Below are 15,689 nucleotides of genomic sequence, written 5' to 3' on the forward strand. Positions count from 1 at the left end.
GAGATTTCATCGTGATTGGAGAAGGGGGTTGACACCAATTCAGGACTGTTGAACTATCAAAACCTCTTGAGAACTTCATGGGAGTTGTAAATTTCTATTTTTCTTCTTGTTGTTGATTTTACATTGTGGCTTATCATTTAAGGGAATATGTTCTAAATGGGTAATGGAGACTATCATATCCAGATGTGAGGATACAATGCAGTAGACATCTCTACTTCCAGATCAAAGATGGACTCCCAATGAAACGGTTAACTGTATCTTGACAATAGGATGCTGGACTCTCTGCCATTGTCCATGCCCACAGTGATGGACATATGACTCTTTATGAAGAACTATACTATAGTAATAATTTAGGGGAACTCAGTGGAGGGGAAGGAGTTTAGGGTAAGGGTAAGGGAAATCCCAAGGCCTATAGAACTGTATCATAAAATGATAATAATTTAAAAAAGAAAAAAAGATTCTCTGTTTTGAGTAAGTAAATTGCAATATTAATTGGCACATTGCCCCCCATCCAGAGAAAGCAAATTTACAGCTTGCTATTTGACTAAAATAAAATAAAATCTGTAGCCTGTACAGCATACTGTAGCCTGATATAGCATACTACCCTATAGAATTCCTTGTGCAAGTAGCAAATAATATGTTTATGTAAAACAATAACAACCACAGCATTATCTGCAATCATAAAATCATGGAATTAACTGAATGCCAAAACAGCACGTAAAGGGTGAGCTAAAGGTACAAACAAAAGAAGAGATGCCTTGATTAAAAGAAATGCACAGGAGAACCATCACGATGCTTTCAATTCTGTTGACTCCACGACCACCACCACAATGCTCTCAGTCCTGACTCCACGACCACCACCACGATGCTTTCAATTCTGTTGACTCCACGACCACCACCACAATGCTCTCAGTCCTGACTCCACGACCACCACCACAATGCTCTCAGTCCTGACTCCACGACCACCACCACGATGCTCTCAGTCCTGACTCCACGACCACCACCACGATGCTCTCAGTCCTGACTCCACGACCACCACCACGATGCTCTCAGTCCTGACTCCACGACCCACCCAGCAATCACTGAGTCAGGCACATTATTACAGTAGAAGAATTTGTGACTAACCCAAGGCCTCGCAAGAAAAGAAATAGGATCCCACCCCCAAAGTCGTGCTCTTGGGCGTAGATGCCACCAAATCTGTCACTCATGTTCCCAGCCACATTTGATCTGACAGATGGACGGTGAGAGACATCTACTGAACGACAATAGGGTGGGTAAGGAAACTGCCCTAACAAAGCCTCATCTACAGGAACAACCAGAGAAGTCGTGAAAAGTCTAGCACATCTCTAGGTGGCCTCCAACCACCAACTTTCCGGTTAACAGTTAAATAAGTTAACCAATTGTGCTACAGAGACACACACACCTTAAGACTTCTGGCTCTAACGGAATGCTGGAGAGTATCACCTGCTTTTGCAATATGACTAAGTAAGTTACAAAGACCTGGAAGAAAACCAAGGAAACTAGAGCAAGGATTCAAGTTGGCCTGCCTGAAACTCATGCATTAGGTGACACTGAAACTAGAAGGGCAGCCAAATGGCCTCGGCCTCCACACTCCCCCTTGCCTGCCTCAGAAACTGTGGCTCTGGGGACACTGGTCCTCAGCCCTATGGGACAAACCATGCCCAGGAAGCTCAGTGAGGACTTGTTGGATTAATACAGTTGAGAGGCTGAAGCTATGAAGAAGTATTGGCCAGACAATTAAAAAATAGAACCAGGGGTCAACACAGTGGCATAGCCAGCTAATTCTCTGCCTGCAAGACCCAGCATTCAATTAAGGCATCAATTTATGTCTCAGCTGCTCCACTTTCCGGCTCTCTGCTTGTGGCATGGGAAAGTAGTGGAGGATGGCCCAAAGCCTTAGGATCCTGCATTCACACGGGACACCTGGTAAAAGCTCCTGTCTCAACGGGTTTTCCTGCCAGCAGGCCCCAAGACCACCAAAGGGAAAAGGCGACGATGTTCTTTGGCTGCAAGAACCACTGGGAACAGTTTGATGGAGCATGCCCATGTTTTTTTTTTTTTAATTATTTTGCATTATGTGACAGTTTCATAGGCTCTGGGACTCCCCCCCAACTCCTCCCCATGCCCCTCCCCCATGTGGACCCCCCCACGTGGACCCCCCCACCCCAGTCTCGCCACTCCCAGCTCGATGAGGTCGTTGCAGAGTTCACTGGTTGACACTGTCCATCATAGAGTCTTCATTCACCCATTTTTCACTGCCAACATATATCTGAGATGGTTGATTGACCCGCTCTGTCCTCTGTCTCTTCTTGGCTAGGGTTCTGAGTCCAGCTGTTCATCGCCTCAATCAGCTTGTAGTTGCAGTTCCTGGGCTGGTTCTGTTTTCGGACTTGAGTTGCACTGGAACCAGTGGGTGTTGCAGACCGGGTTGGTTCTGCCCAGCACGCACTCGGCACTTGCATCAGCCAGTGGGGGCTGCAGCCTAGTTGGGGCAACCTACAATGATCCCCACTAGGCCCGTCCCCTATCCTGGTTTATCTGAGTGCATAAATCAGGACAGAGAGAGATCCAGGAGGGAAACAATGGGTTCCCCCCTCCTGGATCACTACTCCAGCGGGAGGACATAACATGGAAGGGGCCCGGAGTGGTTAGACAGAGAAGAACTCAAAAACATCTGTGGGGGCTGGATGGCTGAGTTGGTGGGTTAGAACTAAGCTTTAGGGCCCGGCGGCGTGGTCTAGCGGCTAACGTTCTCGCCTTGAAAGCCCCGGGATCCCATATGGGCGCCGGTTCTAATCCCGGCAGCTCCACTTCCCATCCAGCTCCCTGCTTGTGGCCTGGGAAAGCAGTCGAGGACGGCCCAAGGCTTTGGGACACTGCACCCGCGTGGGAGACCTGGAAGAGGTTCCAGGTTCCCGGCATCGGATCGGCGCGCACCAGCCCGTTGCGGCTCACTTGGGGAGTGAATCATCGGACGGAAGATCTTCCTCTCTGTCTCTCCTCCTCTGTGTATATCTGGCTGAATAAATCTTTAAAAAAAAAAAAAAAAAAAAAAGAACTAAGCTTTAAAACCCAGGGACAAATACAAGAGCTAAATGGGATGTGGGACAGACTGGACTAGTCTGCTATGCACACAGGTATGCCCATGTATTGTTAAGGGAGCACAAACTTACATAGGCTAGGAAAGGGGAAGACAGAGGCCCGTTCGCTGACAGTCATCCCACCCAACAATGACACTGTAATTGGCTAGAAGGCATGTCTATCTCTTTGGACCCTCCAACTAAATCAAAGGCAACAATCCACAGGCACAACTGGAAGCTGTGCCTCAGGTCACTGGCATTTAGGCGGCGAGCCACGCCCGCCAGGTAGCAGGCAAAGATCCAGGGGGATCTTCTACACTCCTGGCTCCCAGGTTTGGAGCAGCTCAGCTCTGGCTGTTGCAGTCATTTGGGGAGTAAAGCAGAGGATGGAAGATTTTTCTGTCTCTTCTCTCTCTACTTAAAAAAAAAAATCTGCCTTCCCAATAAAAATTTTAAGTTTTAAAAAATGGAATGCTAATTCACAAGCCAGGCTTGTAGGGAATCAGATTGTGATCGACAAGAAGCAAAAAAACAAACAAACAAACAAACAAACAAACAAACAAACAAAAACTTCTCTAACAGCTGACTTAGAATGGCTAGAAGTTGCCTCTGATTTGTGTCCCCATTTGCAACTTAAGACCTGCCCAAGAAACTCATATGCACTCCCCTGGCCGATTATTCAGGATGCCCATCTTATTAGGCCCACGTGCAGCTTCTCCTTGCCAACTGTCCCCATTCAAGGGAGACTGAAAATCTGCCCTTTGTGCCTGCCTTGGAATTGGCCAGGAGACAGCGCCTGAGATGTGCAGGCTCCTTGGATACAATAAGTTCAGCGTAAGCAGTCTTTACTTTTTAGGTCATCGTCTTTTTGCTCCAGACTATCATAGACAGCCTTTAGTCTTGGAAGTGTTTGGAGGGTGGAAAACAAAATTTTGAGAGTGGAAAATGAACAGTATTTTAAAGGGAAAAAGTCTTTTTAAATGTCTTTCTTTTGAAGGTCAACTGATTTTCAAAGCCCTTAAGCCCCATGGGGAGGGGCAGGATGGGAACTCACAGTACACACCACCTGTGCTGTCTGAACTACAGATGCCCACGGATCAAAGGGCCCGTGGGTGGGAGCAGTAACGGGCAGTGCCAAAGGGAAAAGGAAGGAGGAGAAAAAGAGCCAGCCGGGGAAAGTGTGGGCAAGCATAAGCCCTCCTAGGAGACTTATGCTCAGACACAGTCGCATTTTGACAGAGGACACGGGAAAAAGGAGCATACAACTATCAGGTAAGAATCAAACAAGGAAAGGGTATTTTTTTTTTTTTTTAGCATTGATACAATTTTTCTTATTTCCATCTGTGTTATAGTTAGGAAATACTTGCTTACTGTCTGGCAATTGAGGCATTTTTATTTAAAACTTCAAAGTTTGTGTGGTTTGGTCTATGATCAAACTCTTTTTTTTAAGATTTATTTATTCATTTTTTGGGGCCCGGCGCCGTGGCCTAGCGGCTAAAGTCCTCGCCTTGAAAGCCCCGGGATCCCATATGGGCACCGGTTCTAATCCCGGCAGCTCCACTTCCCATCCAGCTCCCTGCTTGTGGCCTGGGAAAGCAGTTGAGGACGGCCCAAAGCCTTGGGACCCTGCACCCGAGTGGGAGACCCGGAAGAGGTTCCTGGTTCCTGGCATCGGATTGGCGCGTACCGGCCCGTTGCGGCTCACTTGGGGAGTGAATCATCGGACGGAAGATTTAAAGTCAGATATACAGAGAGGAGGAGAGACAGAGAGGAAGATCTTCCGTCCGATGATTCACTCCCCAAGTGACCGCAGTGGCCGGTGCTGCGCCAATCCGAAGCCGGGAACCTGGAACCCGGCGCAGCGTCCATATGGGATCCCGGGGTGTTCAAGGCGAGGACTTTAGCCGCTAGGCCACGCCGCCGGGCCCTATGATCAAACTCTTAACTAGCTTTTGTGTATATTTTAAGGATTGTGGATTTTCTTCCCTACTAGATATATTGAGCTGGTCAGTACTATTTGTTGAAATTATGCTTCTCTCTCCCCATTAATTTGATTCGGGGTTCACTCTTAAAAAGTCAACTAACTGTGTAATATGTATGTCTGAATTCAATTCCACCTCTCTGCATGTACATCGTTCTGTCACTCCCAGATTTTATTTAAGCAATGTCTTTATTTTGTATTATGTCTTAAAGCTTCCCATGTTTGACTTTTTACACAGCTCAATAACTCTGAACCATGTGATCTAACAAAGCAGCCACCATGTAAATCAGGTTAGGCTGTCACACACTCCAGGGCATCCCCTTGCAGGACACACACCCTCGCATATGACGGCTGAACTCTCAGCCAAGCATCCTCTATTGTGCCTTCATGGCTGACACAGACCTAAGATGTCAACAGTATGTATCAATTAATTCAAAATTTTCTTAAGTCCACTTGCCAACCTTTTGTCCATAGGAAAATGTTTCTGCTGTTTATGAGCAAGAAATACAATATTAGATTTGCAAATATCTGATCTTTGTAGGAAGAAAACTCTAGGGAAACTAACAGTGAAAGCATGTGTTACAAAGCCTTGTCATTTATGGGCCACTTTTTTCTACCGTGTTTATGAAAATGGCGTCAAGAGGAGTTAGTACACTCACTGTATTTTTTTTAATGTGTATTTAAGAGAAAATATCCATTATAAAGTCTTTGATTCATCTTACATTCCACAAACACCTAAAACGGACACAAACCTTAGGTTGGGACAGAGCTAGCCGGCTCAGCTGAGGTCATTATAGGACTTGTTCTCCTGGCTCTCCGCTTTTCCACATTCCCTACACTGGCAAGTTCTCAGTTCAAACCCTGCCAGAAATAGTTGCCTTCAAACAATATTTCCAACCATCTTTATTCAAATAAGGGCAGAGCTTTGTTTTCGTTGTTTGTTTTTGTTTGTTTTAAGTTCCCAGCGGCCTCCTGGCATCTCCTAGAAAGCGTGGGGGTGGGGGAGCCCCAGCTCTGCAGGGTCCAGCGCGGCTCAGCTGGTGGGGAGCAGGGGCCGCTACTCAGGTAGCCAGGCTCGGCTGGGGCCCCGCGGTGGCTCCGGCTGGCGGCGGGCGGGGGTGTTTAGGGCGTCGGGCCGGCGAGGTTCCTTCCCTGCTTGGGCGTCTCCCCGCCGTCTGCGCGGCTTGCACCTGCAGCCAGGCGCTCCAGACAGGCGACTTTCGCCAGAGTCACTGGCTGGGCAGATGCACTCGTCGGTGCCACCAATTTGGATAAATGGAGGGCACGGCCTTCGAGGCAATTTCTTGATGCGGCAGGTGAGGAATCCACAAGAACAGAAAAGATGGAAAGATAATGGGGGGGGGGGGCGGGGTAGGAACGTAGTCGGTGCAAAGGCTTTTTCTATCTAGAGGCTATGCATTTCCCTGATGGTCTAGTGGCTAGGACTCTGCGCTCACTGGCGCGGGGGAAACCTAGACTTAACGTTCCCTATTTTGCCGGCAACTTGGGGTTAAAATTGAAGAGATGGCATGATTTTAATTCATACTGGAGAACTTTCCTGATAGTGGCATTACAAAAAGAAATGTATTGTGATTATTAAATTAAGATGGTCGCATCAATGTAGAGGCTACAAATACACGTCCACGTTTGTGTGAGATCGTCAAACCCAGTTTTAAAACCAGCACTTGTGATCGATTCTTTAGAAAAACAAATTTAATTTTATTCACCGTTAAACAATCTCTTCATAATTAATTTCCCTAGATTCTAGTACCACAAGAAATGGATAAATTGAATAGCATTTCAACAAATCAAATTCAATATTCTGCTTTCTTCTGTGTCAGTGTTTACCTTTTTATTCTAGGTAAAACTGCTCAGAAAAAAAATAAAGAACAAATATCGTAGAAAGGAATTCACATCCTTCACCCGCATTCTGAGTGCTGTGGCTTCCACATTCCTGAGACAGTGCCTGGGACTTTAGGAAACAGACACAGGAAAATCCCAAACTCCACCTTTGGAAATGTTGGTAGAAGAAATCAGCATCAATAAAAGCAAACAGCTTACAAAGACCTAAGCTGAGTTGAAACCAGAAGGTTTTTAAAAAATTACAGAACAGTTATTTGCATAGTTTAATGTTCCTTTTGATGAGCATGTTCTTCAGACTAGCACATTAATGGAAGGGATGTTCTATATCACATCACCAATATTTCTATAAATTTCTGCCTTAAAGAAATTAATGATGGACTTAATAATATAGTAAATAATAACATTTCACATTTTTTTAAAAGATTTTATTATTATTGGAAGGCCGGATATACAGAGAGGAGGAGAGACAGAGAGGAAGATCTTCCATCCGATGTTTCACTCCCCAAGTGAGCCACAACGGGCCGGTACACGCCAATCCGATGCCGGGACCAGGAACCTCTTCCAGGTCTCCCACGCGGGTGCAGGGTCCCAAAGCCTTGGGCCGTCCTCTCCTGCTTTCCCAGGCCACAAGCAGGGAGCTGGATGGGAAGTGGAGCTGCCGGGATTAGAACCGGCGCCCATATGGGATCCCAGGGCTTTCAAGGCGAGGACTTTAGCCACTAGGCCACGCCGCCGGGCCCAACATTTCACATTTTAACCTCATTCACATTGATTTGTTATAAAGCAAATGGGCCAATCTTCGACAGGAGTCTGTTTGTACATGTACTCTCTCCTCTATCCATCCTGTGAGTCAAATCAGCCCTTCTAATCTTCATTAATTCAATGCTTGCAACTTTCCCATTTAACTATTTGCAGTATAGCTAATAAGGTTTAAGGTTGAGTGTTTGCGCTAGCAGTTAAAATGCTGCTTGGCACACTGACGTCCGATACATCAGGGTATCTGGGTTTGAATCTTGGCTGCGCTTGTAGTTCAGCCTTCTGTCACTACAAAGCCTGAGGGGCAGCAGGTGTTGGCCCAAGTCCTTTGGTCTCTGCCTTCCACATGGGATATCTTCATTAACTTTTCAGCTCCTGGTTTCGGCCCAGGACCAGGACATGCAGGGAGTGAATTCTTAGATGAAAGTTTTCTGTCTCTCTGCCCCTCCAAAAAATAAAGTATTTTTAAAAATAAGGCTAGCACTTTCAAAAAACGTGTTTAAATTCATTGAACTCTGCAGGCCAGTGTTATGACACAGTGAGTTAAGCTACTGCCTATAGGTATGCCAGAGAAACAATGGTTGGAGTTGCAGTTGTTGAACTTCAAACCCTGCTCTCTATTTGTGTGCCTGGAAAAACAGCAGAAGATGGCCTAAGGACTTAGGTGCCTGCCACCAACATGGAGACCTGGATGGAGTTCCAGGCTCCAAGTGCCTCGAGCTTGTTAGGGCCATTTGGAGAGCCTTTGCCTCTCCCTCTCTCTGTAACTCTGCCTTTCAAATCAATAACTATTTTTAAAAATCACTGCCACCTCCAACACACACCCTTCCATCTCTGATCATATGTACATATTCGCGATGCTCCGGTCTCCGGCAGGTCCTGTGCATTAGGAAGTGAGGACAAAACAAGTCCTGTGCAGCACACGTGGCCTCTTATTCTCCAGTGTTCCCCAGTCAGTTCCCTGATGGCTGCGCAGAAGGCCAACAAATGGCCCCTCCAGGAAGTTTCTCAAGCAAACATTCTGGGACCCAGACTAACAGGATGTTTTAGTGGCCATCGCTAAGAGGTGTCCCAGGAGCTCTGGGGACTCCACACTGGGCTCCTGCAACTGAAAAACCATAGAAGAAGAGTGAAGCCCTGACCCATTCCAGATCTAGCTTATTGTACATACCTAGGGTCTGTACAGTCAAGGAGTTCAAGAATGAATAGAAGTATGGGGGAGGGATGGAAACACCCCAATGATGTAGTCACAATGATGAGCTGCACAGGACTAACAACAGTGGTGCATTAGTAGCAAATAGCTAATCTTCCAGCTAAGTTACCTAGGTTTGGTTGTAAAGGACTGTTTTTCTTCTCTGATCTCTATCAGAGTAACCTCATGTGCTATCTCTATTAAAATCATTTCCTTGTAAAGGTAAATCTTGCCATGCCACAGCCAGCAAGGGAGAGGGTGGAAAGAATAAATGGGGCGAAGTTCAGGGCACACAACTTGTTAATAAAGAGTTTGTCTACACATTGACTCAGCAGACTGGCCACCGGGTTGCGTCTAGGATCGCAGAAGGATTGACATTTTGTATCAGGTGCAACAAACAGGCCTCTTGCCAGTGGGAAGTGGTGCTGCCGTGCTCCTCTGCCCTGAAGCACTAGAAACCCCATCCTTGCCACACTCTTGTATAACCTCCTGACACTACGACACTGTCCACCACAAGCACAGTGTCCTAGCATATGTAACACAACTTCACTGTGCTACTGTGTTTGCAAATTAGATTGGGGAAGAGGTCACAAAATGAGAAACCTGAAGCCTTACCTTCTCCTTTAGGTTACCAGTCCTTAAACTTCTCTTGGTCCTCCCATGTTTACACCAGATCACAAAGTTGAGTAATTCAGCCACTGAGATTTCTCTCTAGCTCTTTCCACACAAACTCACAAATGGTCACAATGAGGTCTGAAGGGTAACTTGAGGGATTTATCTTTTCATTTCTAGTGTTTACTATTTAGTGGTTCCCTCTTCTATGGTCTAGCAGACAACTGCAAGTAGCTTCACAGGGAAGAGAGGACATTCAGAACTTCTGACTCAGGAGGGCTCAGTAAATGGAGAGTGACAGCTGTCCAGAATGGGAGAGAAGCGGAAGAGCAGAAGGAGCACTGGGAGATACCGGCCAGTGGGAAGCCAGGTGGTCCCCATTGCTGATCACACAGCCACAGCTGACCTCTGTGACGGGTGGGCCAGTGGTCACTCTTCTCAAACGTGGCCACTGCAAAGCAGAGACGATGTCCATCTCATCTCCACCTGCTGTGTCCACATCTGCTGGCTCTGGAAGGCTGAGGGCGCAGCAGGAAGAGCCCTGCTTCTTCTGTGTTTGCATAGGGAACACAGGAATTAAGGGGACAGCAAAGCATAAAGGCCAAGGACATTATGATGCAGGGTCTTGGTGTTCTGAGGAGGCAAAGTCAAGAGGGAGGAGAGGCCAGTGGTTAAAGTTTCAAGGGGTGGTGGGAGACTGTTCTGGTCCAAATATCTCCTGCTATTGAGAAGGAAGGCAATTGGCAACAGAGAAATCATACCTGGCAATACATCAGAAGTTCACGGGGACCTGCTCAAGGTAGCAACCTAATCCTTTGCCTGCTGCCAAAATCCCTTATAGGTACTTGGTCCTGTCCTGTTTACTCCACTGCTGATCCAGCTCCCTACAAATACCTTGGAAATGCACCCGAGTTCTTGGGCCCCTGTGCCGATGGAGGAGACATGGAAGAAGTTTTTGGCTCCTAGTTTCAGACCTCTCTGCTCTGGTTGGCTGTTGCAGCCATTTTTGGAATGTACTTATGGATGGAAGATCTCTCTGTCCCTCCTTCCATCCACTCTCTTTCTCTCTTACTGTAACCCTGGTTTTCAAGTAAAATAAATAAATGTATTTTTAAAATTCATAGAAAGTGGAAATAAAAGACAAGCTTGTTTTCATGCAAAAAGGTTTTCAATTTCAGGGTGTCATATTGTTGCCCAACAGACTAAACCACCACTTGCAATGCGAGCATCCCATGTCCGAGTGCTGACTGAGGTCCCTGCTGCTCTATGCTGGGTCCTATTCCCTGCTAACGCACCTGTGAAGGACCCAATTGTTGGGCCCCCGACAGCCATGTGGAAGTCCAGGATGCATTTCCTGGCTCTTGGCTGCTGTAGGCATTTGAGGAATAAAAAACCAGATGGAAGATCAATTTCTCTCTGTCTCTCTCTTCTATCTATCTATCTATCTATCTATCTTTCTTTCTTTCTTTCTTTCTTTCTTTCTTTCTTTCTTTCTTTTTTTAAAGTTATTTTTACTTGAAAGGCAGTTACAGGAAGAAGGAGAGGCAGAGAGATCTTGTATCTGCTGGTTCACTCCACAAAAGCCAGACCTGAGCCAATCCAAAGCTGTGATCCAGGAGCCTCTTTTTGCACCCTTCACATGGGTGCAGGGTTTCAAGGACTTGGACCATCATCTACCACTTTCCCACGCAAATCAATAACGAGCGGGATCAAAAGTGGAGCAGCTGGGGCATGAACTGGTGGCCAGATGAGATGCCAGCATCACAGGCAGAGGTTTAGCCTGTTATTCCATAGGACTAGGCCCTTTCTTCTGCTTTCAATAAATAAATAATCTATTAAAATTTGTAAAAAATCCATGCATAATTTTTCATAAAACAGGAAAGTTAAGCAAAAATCAAACGAGAATCACATTAACTAGGCTATTAGAGATTTATAATAATCAGTAGCTTGAACCTCTTGTTAAAACTATATGAGCGGTTGTCAGGATTGCACCCGGTTCCCCACTCATGCATTCGTGTAGTAGTTTTACTATTGTTTAGTGCCGCTTTGAGTCTGTTGTCTATGAATTACCAGATTTGATCTTGATAGGCTATATTGTACTTTTTCCTCACTCTTTTTATGGTCCCGAAAGAGGTCATGTGCGTGGAGCAGGGGGCACTCCAGAGTGGAGCGGGTGGTAAGGAGGAAGCTTGGATCCCAACCATGAAGACTCCCAGACCTTCACCACAAACTATTAATACGAGCAACAAGGACTATATCCCAACTGCCAGGAGGCCACAGGGAATTGGATGCCCTCGGAGGCCGAGTACTCTGAGGTCACCCACCCCCAACCGGAGCTTCTGCAGGGGATGGAAGAAGTCCAAACACTACTGTGCAGAAACCAACGTCATCGGAAAGACAACCAGAAGCCCTGGACGGTCCGCAGAAACAGAAGAACAATAAACGTCCTTCGGGACCAGGGAGGAGAGCTTTCTCTGGTCCGAGCCTGGCTCCACCTCTGGACCCCCACCCTCCCTTGCAATGACCATCGGGATGGCTCCGAAAACCCCTCATAGCAAACAAACAATCATACAAACTAAAAAAACCTAAAATAAATAGACAAACAACAAAAAGTAGAGCTTGGAATCTGACAGGAAAGAGTTGGCGTGGATTGGCTCATGCCTCGCTGGGTGGGACACAAAGATTAGTTACTCCTCACCATGGTGTTGAGAATTTTCCTGCACCCCCCCCCAAAAAAATGTTCTGCACCTTAATTGTCGACAAATGTCTTGTTAGAGTTACAAGCCAGTCTAGATTATCCTAAAATCTGCCAAGATCAGCAAAATTATACTTCAACACAACAAATGGTTAAATACTAAAATGAAATAGACACGAGACAGCTGAATGGTACCCTATAGCCATTTTAAGGTATATAGCAGCCGGTCCTGTATATAAACTAAAATTGAAATGTCAATGAGCTAATCATAGGTTGTGGTTAAGAACTTGCTTTTTTTTTTTTTTTTTTTTTAACATACTGGTTATTCAAAACCATGTCAATTCCATAATGTTGCAAATTGCTGTTGATGTTATATTGGGACTCTTAATTAACTGGGATGATATTCTACCAGCTCTAACTTCGGACCAGAAATGGTCTCCCCAAGAAACTGTTCAACCCATCTGGACAATAAGTAGCTGGACTCTATGCTTGGTATACGTTTGCAAGGAAAGAATCTTGATTGAATTTGAACTGTAATACTGCATCAAGGTGGAGGAATCCACCAGGGGGAGGGGCGTGGGGAGGGGTGGGAGGATTCCCAGAGCCTATGAAACTGTCACATAATGCAAAATAATTAATAATAAAAAAAAAACTATATGAGGGAACAGGAACAAAAGAATGGAGCCCAATGGTGGTGTTGGCATCCAACCGTAATTTGATAGGTGACCGCTAGGGGGAACCTGTGGACTTACACAGCAACTGTAAGGCCTAAGTCAGCGGGGACGTTATCCCTGTTGGGAAGATGCCGGGCTGCTGATTCCCAGAAGATAATGACTTTCCTGTGAACCTCAGCCTTGGGCTAGCAAACGTGCACTGCACGTTAGGAAGGGGTGAGTTTTACCTCCTGGGGTATTGTAGGAAGAGTGAGTGTTTGTTTGCCTCTCCCCAGTATAGGTAACATCCAATATGAAATATATTGTTACCCCTCTTCCCATCAACAATCAAGAAATCTCTTAGCCATTAGAATGTATTCTTTCATTTTCAACAAGGCATTCTTCACTTTTCAATGTAATTAGTAACCACATGTAAATTTTCAAAATGTGAACCTGAGTCAATACATTTACCCAGCCTGTCAGAGAAGTAACACACCTCTATCCACACTTGGGCTGTGGAGCAGTCAGCTATGGCTGCTGACAATCCTCAGTTTGACCAGCTTGGTAAGCTTCCAGTCGGACATGGATTATTTCAGTTAACAATGCGTTTAAGAATGTTTTCTGTATTTTATCCAAGTTTTAAATACTTTCAGAAGGGAGACTAATATGAATTTGTACTTGCTACAAACATTTTGTTAACTTTTTTAAAAAGATTTATTTATTTTTATTTTTATTTGGAAAGTCAGATTTACAGAGAGGAGAGCCAGAAATATGTGTCTGCTGGGTCCCTCAGCTGGTTTCCTCCTCAAGTAGTCACGACAACCAGAGCTGAGCCAATCCGAAGCTTCTCCCACTGGATGCAGGGTCCCAAGGCTTTGGACCATCCTCGGCTGCTTTCCCAAGCCACAAGCAGGGAGCTGGATGGGAAGTGAAACAGCATGGACATGAACCAGTGCCCATATGGGATCCTGGTGCATGCAAGGCGAGGACTTTAGCCACTAGGCTACCGCTGGAGGTCCCAAATATAAATTTGTACATTGCTAAAAATGTTTTGTTAACTCTTAAAATATACTAACTGCCTGAAAAAAAATAAGGTCATGCTTTACAGGTGTGACTCTAAACTTGATTCTGAATGCTGAAGAAAGCAGCAGGAATACAAACCAGCCCCACCACTGTCTGAGCAGTCAAATCACTACAGATCTTTTTCTTAAGTCATGGAGCTGCCAATCCGTTCCAGGCCATAATGTCAAACGGCTTCATGGTAAAACCAGATTTTTCTTTTGGATTCCCCATGTGGTAACTACACACACACACACACACACCCCTACCTTACTCTGAGAAAGACAATCAAATCACATCATAGAAAATTAACATGGAAAAGTTAAACACCCTGGGAAATTACAATTAAAAATTGGACACAGAAAATTATTTTAATTATGGAGGAGTCTGGTGTTCCAATGAAATGAACATGTGTACATTGTTCAGAAATTAAGCTAAATATTCATAAGTAGAGATCAAGAATGTTGCCATGGAGCCACGTAAGCCAAAACACCCAACAGTTTCCACTTTACATGAATAAAATGGTGTAGTCTAGTTTCCTCCCCGATTGTGAGCACACTCTTTGGTATTTTATTTCTCAGTGTTCTTGAAAATTCTAACCAGAGGCAGGTCACAGGAAATGAATGAACAGTTGCATCAAATGTCTTCCAGCCACACGAATAGGGGTTTAAGTGACCAAAGCGGGTCTTCACAGGAAAGCGGCGCTACTGCCAAAGTGATTTGGAAGCACCAAAGCACCAGGTGAGGATGGTTTACTTAGAACATAAAGGAGCAAGAGAGAAATTCTCCACCAGCTGTCACCCAAGAGATCCTTTGCTGGTTGAGGTCTCATGATGAGATAATCCTGGGATTCTAGCCAACTTTGCAGGTACCTTACAAAGGACCCAAGAAATCTGACTTCTGGCATTCCTGGCCATGGGAGAGTCCAAATAACTGGTTCATGCCTTATGAAAGTACTTCAAAAAGTTCATGGAAAATTAAAAGATCCATTCAATGAGGGCCTTGTGGTCACCGTGGTTAAGCTGCCACTGGCACATCTACATCTCATGTTGGAGTGCTAGGAGTTGAGTCCCACCAGCGTCTACCATCTGGCTTCCTGCTGGTGCGTACCCAGAAGATGCCTTAAGTACCTGGATCCCTGCCACCCACATGGGAGACCAGGATTGAATTCCTGCCTTCTGGCTTGGCCTCACCTAGCTTATGTGAGGATCTGGGGAGTGAATCAGCAAACGGAAAGCCCCCCACCCCCGTCTCTCTCTCTCTCTCTCTCTCTCTCTCTCCCTCTTTCTCTCTCTCACACACACATACACAAATTCCTGCTCTGCTTTTCAAATAGATGAAAATAAGTAGATAAATATTTTCTTAAAAATATTTTGGTTGGTGCCCACCATGGTAGTCTAATGGCTAAAGTCCTCTCCTTGCACACACCGGGATCCCGTATGGGCACCAATTCTAATCCCAGAGGCCCCACTTCCCATCCAGCTCCCTGCTTGTGGCCTGGGAAAGCAGTCAAAGATGGCCCAGAGCCTTGAGAGTTTGCACCCATGTGGGAGACCTGAAAATAGCTCTGGGCTCCTGGCTTCGGATTGGTTCAGCTCTGGCTGTTGTGGCTGCTTGGGGAAATGAATCAACAGACAGAAGATCTTCCTCTCTGTCTTTCCTCCTCTCTGTATACCTCTCGGACTTTCGAATAAAATTAAATAAATCGTTAGAAAATTTGGTTTAAAAAAGTTAAAATCTGTGGATATAAAGCATTATCAAAAACAGTAGAAGATTT

General features: G+C 45.5%; 1 protein-coding gene across 2 annotated transcripts in view; it reads left to right on the forward strand.

Moving 5' to 3' along the window:
- The first annotated feature begins 4,258 nt into the window (after positions 1-4,258).
- The window catches only part of LOC101529790 (high affinity immunoglobulin gamma Fc receptor I-like), a 36,443-nt gene continuing 25,012 nt past the window's right edge, over positions 4,259-15,689 (forward strand). The window contains exon 1 of one of the 2 annotated variants that reach the window (XM_058660175.1): positions 4,259-4,373. The gene's annotated coding sequence lies outside the window, so the exon portion shown is untranslated. The remainder of the gene's footprint in view (positions 4,374-15,689) is intronic. The other variant, XM_058660177.1, reaches the window with a different exon arrangement.

The sequence above is a fragment of the Ochotona princeps genome, chromosome 2 (genome assembly GCF_030435755.1).
Source record: "Ochotona princeps isolate mOchPri1 chromosome 2, mOchPri1.hap1, whole genome shotgun sequence".
Lineage (NCBI taxonomy): Eukaryota > Metazoa > Chordata > Mammalia > Lagomorpha > Ochotonidae > Ochotona > Ochotona princeps.